The sequence below is a fragment of the Salvelinus sp. IW2-2015 genome, linkage group LG15, assembly GCF_002910315.2.
Source record: "Salvelinus sp. IW2-2015 linkage group LG15, ASM291031v2, whole genome shotgun sequence".
Lineage (NCBI taxonomy): Eukaryota > Metazoa > Chordata > Actinopteri > Salmoniformes > Salmonidae > Salvelinus > Salvelinus sp. IW2-2015.
The window spans coordinates 26858438-26864107 of record NC_036855.1 but is presented as its reverse complement, the minus strand read 5'-3'; the positions used below and the strand labels follow the sequence as shown (position 1 = coordinate 26864107).

The following is a 5670-nucleotide window of genomic DNA, read 5'->3' as shown; positions in this document are numbered from 1 at the left end:
GAAGAGACAGGACACCACAGACCGGACAATCACCACTGCATACTACCGGGGAGCCATATGGCTTCATCCTTATGTATGACATCACCAACGAGGAGTCCTTCCATTGTGTGCAGGACTGGTGAGTTCTACTGGGGTACAACACATTTTCACCCTCTCTAGGAGGAACATTTGTGTTAAATAGCCCAGTTATTATATATTGAAAACCAGTATGGTCAGCAATAACAGCACGTTGAAGGACTGCAATTTTGTCAGTATATCATGTACCATGAAATACAGGAGGAAGAAGCAACTTCAGATGACATGTTTTTGTTAAGTATTGTTTACATACTGTATATCTTAACACAAGATTCTCAGAAAGACTACATATCTTTATGGACAACATGTGTTGTTTGGCTCTGTATTGAGACAGGATGAGTAGAAGATTTCTCCCTGTGAAGAAACAGACCCAAATAGCTGACCTTCATCTCCGTCAGTATCTCCTTATCTAAGCGTATTGATTAGAGCGCTTGTTGTCAGAGAGCCACTGGCCCATCTGTGTGTGTGGGGGGGGGGGATCCCTGGGTAGGTCAGGCAAAGTCACGAATCACTGTCTTTGTGAGCCACAAAATCTATTTCCATCCGAATACTGAATACCTACACTACTGGAACCTTGTACTTACTGTATCTTTCCTGTATCCTGGATTCAACATGATTTATTCCTAGAAATAAGAACAAGAAGTCTATTTCATCAGTCCCAATTACCAGGTTTCTGGGATAAACTCTACCAGAATAGTTTAAGAAAGAGAATGTTTTGATGGATGCACTTGACAAAACGATTATTAAATGTCTCACGGTGAAACGAAAAGAAAAATGTTTTCTCAATTGTGTAGAGCGAATGTGATTTTGACTACCATTTCCTCTTTTGTGTACAGAATGGGCGTGTCACATCAACCCTAGTGTTGGTATGTTGAGTAGGGCATCTTTGTAGAAAGCAGACGGGTTAAACATCTCTGTTCCCTGTGGTTGTGTAGATCCAGGTGTTGTGGCCAGACGGTGTGACCCCTCCCTCTCTGTAGCATGATTACAGCTCACTGCTGTAGCCTTATCGCACCCTCACAGCCCAACAGGATTATAGGAGCACAGAGAGGAAAGGGGCGCTCGCGATCACTACGGCAACGCGCTGATGTACTGTCGGATGACTAACTGCTAAGAAAGGAAGAAAACTCATTTATTTAACAGGCTCTCTGTATGAGACATTGCAATGCAATCAAATTTAACAGCAACTACTGTAGAATCACGAACTGCTCTATTCTGAAGTCTTGATACCAGTCAGCTAATGACTGTTATTATCTTGGAGCTGTTCAAATCAGTGCGCTTGTTCACTAAAGCCATAGCAGTGACAGAGCACAAAAATACTTTATTAGTTAACACTTTCTATGAAGTACATACATATAATGCTTTATAACATCATTTGTAATGTGTTATAACACTGACTATAAGCATTCATAATAATTAATAAGTGGTAGTAAAACCATGTATGATGTTTTAAATATCATTAGCTATAATTACTTATGAGACTATATATTTGGTATTTTATTAGGATCCCCATTAGCTGTTGTAATATCAGCAGCTACTCTTCCTTGGGTCCACACAAAACATGAAACATGACATAATACAGAACATCAATATACAAGAACAGCTCAAGGACAGAACTGCATACATTTTCTTTTAAAAGCCACAGGTATCTTACGTATCATTGCCTATACACACACTATCTAGGTCAAATAGTGGAGAGGCGTTGTGCCGTGAGGTGTTGCTTTATTTGTTTTTGGAAACCAGGTTTGCTGTTTATTTGAGCAATATTGCATGGAAGGAAGTTCCATGCAATAGGAAGTACTGTACGCTTTCTTGAATTTGTTCTGGATTTGGGGAGTGTGAAAAGACCCCTGGTGGCATGTCTGGTGGGGTAAGAATGTGTGTCGGAGCTGTGTGTAAGTTGACTATGCAAACAACAATGTTAATGTTGTTAATGTTTCTTATAAAAAGAAGAAGTGATGCTGTCAGTCTCCCCTCCACTCTTAGCCAAGAGAGACTGGCATGCATAGTATTTATATCAGTCCTCTGATTACAATGAAGAGCAAAACGTGCCGCTCTGTTCTYGGCCAGCTGCAACTTAATTAGGTCTTTCCTTGCAGCACTGGACCACACTACTGGACAATAATCGAGATTAGACAAAACTAGAGCCTGCAGGACTTGCTTTTTGGAGTGTGGTGTCAAAAAAGCAGAGCATCTCTTTATTACGGACAGATATCTCCTCATCTTTACAATCATTGAATCTATATGTTTTGACCATGACAGTTTACAATCTAAGGTAATGTCAAGTAATTTATTCTCCTCAATTTGTTCAACAGCCACATCATTTATTACCAGATTCAGCTGAGGTCTAGAACTTAAGGAATAATTTGTACCAAATACAATGCTCTTAGTTTTAGAGATGTTCAGGACCAGTTTATTACTGGCCACCCATTCCAAAACAGACTGCAACTCTTTGTTAAGGGTTTCAGTGACTTCATTAGCTGTGGTTGCTAATGCGTGTATGGTTGAATCATCAGCATACATGGACACACATGCTTTGTTTAATCCCAGTGGCAGGTCATTGGTAAAAATAGAAAAGAGAAGAGGGCCTAGAGAGCTGCCCTGTGGTATACCACACTTTACATGTTTGACTTTAGAGAAGCTTCCATTAAAGAAAACCCTTTGAGTTCTATTAGCTAGATAGCTCTGAATCCACGATGTGGCAGAGGTTGAAAAGCCATAACATATAATTATGGTCAATAATATCAAAGGATGCACTGGAATCCAACAGTACCGCTCCCACAGTCTTTTATTATCAATTTCTTTCAAAGAATCATCAGTAATTTGTGTCAGTGCAATACATGTTGAGTGCCCTTCTCTATAAGCATGCTGAAAGTCTGTTGTTAATTTGTTTACAGAGAAATAGCATTGTATTTGGTCAAACCCAATTTTTTCCAACAGTTTGCTAAGAACTGGCAGCAAGCTTATAGGTCTGCTGTTAGAACCAGTAAAGGCTGCTTTACCACTCTTGGGTAGCGGAATTACTTTGGCTTCCCTCCAGGCCGGAGGACAAAGACTTTCCTCTAGGCTCAGATTAAAAATATGACAGATAGGAGTGGCTATAGAGTCAGCTACCATCCTCAGTAGCTTTTCATCCAAGTTGTCAATGCCAGGAGGTTTGTGATAATTGATCTATAACAATAATTTTTCCACCTCTCCCATACCAACTTTATAGAATTCAAACTTGCAATGCTTTTCTTTCATTTATTGTTTTTTTTATGCATGAATACAATTGCTCACTATTCGTTATTGGCATTTCCTATCGAAGTTTGCCCACTTTGCAAATTATTAAATATAATTTAATAATATCATATCATTAAAATTAAAATTAAAAATTAAAATAATTGCCAACATCAAATGGTTTTGTGATGAATAAGCCATCTGATTCGATGAAAGATGGAGTTGAATTTGTCTTTCTAACCATAATTTCATTTAAAGTACACCAAAGTTTTTTCCGTTATTCTTTATATCATTGATCTTGGCTTCATAATAAAGTTTCTTCTTCTTTTTGTAGAGTTTAGTCACATCATTTCTTAATTTGCAGTAAGTCAGCCAGTCAGATGTGCAGCCAGACTTATTAGCCACTCCTTTTGCCACATCTCTTTCAACCATACCATTTTTCAATTCCTCATCAATTCATGGAACCTTAACAGTTCTAACAGTCAGTTTCTTAACAGATGCATGTTTATCAATAATTGGAAGAAGCAATTTCATAAATTCCTCAAGTACAGCGTCTGCTCCTCATTAATCACATCCACATCAGACCAACAAATATATGTATACAGTGACAGGAAAAAGTATGTGAACCCTTTGGAATTACCTGGATTTCTGCATAAATTGGTCATCAAATTTGATCTGATCTTCATCTAAGTCACAACAATAGACAAACACAGCGTGCTTAAACTAATAACACACAAATTATTGTATTTTTCTTGTCTATATTGAATACATAATTTAAACATTCACAGTGTAGGTTGGGAAAAGTATGTGAACCCCTAGGCTAATGACTTCTCCAAAAGCTAATTGGAGTCAGGAGTCAGCTAACCTGGAGTCCAATCAATGAGACAAGATTGGAGATGTTGGTTAGAGCTGCCTTGTCCTATAAAAAACACTCACAAAATTTGAGTTTGCTATTCACAAGAAGCATTGCCTGATGTGAACCATGCCTCGAACAAAAGAGATCTCAGAAGAAGTTAGATTAAGAATTGTTGACTTGCATAAAGCTGGAAAGGGTTACAAAATTATCTCTAAAAGCCTTGATATTCATCAGTCCAAGGTAAGACAAATTGTCTATAAATGGAGAAAGTTCAGCACTGTTGCTGCTCTCCCTAGGAGTGACTGTAAGTCAAAGACTGCAAGAGCACAGTGCAGAATGCTCAATAAGGTTAAGAAGAATCCTAGAGTGTCAGCTAAAGACTTGCAGAAATCTCTGGAACATGTTAACATCTCTGTTGACGAGTCTACGATATGTAAAACACTGAACAAGAATGGTGTTCATGGGAGGACACCACGGAAGAAGCCACTGCTGTCAAAAAAAAACATTGCTGCACGTCTGAAGTTTGCAAAAGTGCACCTGGATTTTCCACAGCGCTACTGGCAAAATATTCTGTGGACAGATGAAACTACAGTTGAGTTATTTGCAAGGAACACACAACACTATGTGTGGAGAAAAAAGGCAGGGCACACCAACATCAAAACCTCATCCCAACTGTAAAGTATGGTGGAGAGAGCATCATGGTTTGGGGCTGCTTTGCTGCCTCAGCACCTGGACAACTTGCTATCATCGACAGAAAAACTAATTCCCAAGTTTATCAAGACATTTTGCAGGAGAATGTAAGGCTACCTGTCTGCCAATTGAAGCTCAACAGAAGTTGGGTGATGCAACAGGACAACGACCCAAAACACAGAAGTAAATCAACAACAGAATGGCTTCAACAGAAGAAAATACGCCTTCTGGAGAGTCCTGACCTCAACCGAATTGAGATGCTGTGGCATGACCTCGAGCGGTTCACACCAGACATCCCAAGAATATTGCTGAACTGAAACAGTGTTGTAAAGAGGAATGGTCCAAAATTCTTCCTGACCGTTGTGCAGGTCTGATCCGCATCTACAGAAAACGTTTGGTTGAGGTTATTGCTGCCAAAGGAGGGTCAAGCAGTTATTAAATCCGAGGGTTCCCATACATTTTCCACCCTGCACTGTGAATGTTTACACGGTGTGTTCAATAAAGACATGAAAACGTATGATTGTTTGTGTGTTATTAGTTTAAGCAGACTGTGTTTGTCTATTGTTGTGACTAAGATGAAGATCAGATCAAATTTTATGACCAATTTATGCAGAAATCCAGGTAATTCCAAAGGGTTCACATACTTTTTCTTGACATTGTATATATACAGTGGGGAGAACAAGTATTTGATACACTGCCGATTTTGCAGGTTTTCCAACTTACAAAGCATGTAGAGGTCTGTAATTTTTATCATAGGTACACTTCAACTGTGAGAGACGGAATCTAAAACAAAAATCCAGAAAATCACATTGTATGATTTTTAAGTAATT

At 38.8% G+C, this 5670-nt stretch overlaps 1 pseudogene; it reads left to right on the top strand.

Moving 5' to 3' along the window:
- The window catches only part of LOC111975161 (ras-related protein Rab-3C-like), a 19116-nt pseudogene that overhangs the window by 8832 nt on the left and 4614 nt on the right, over window positions 1–5670 (top strand).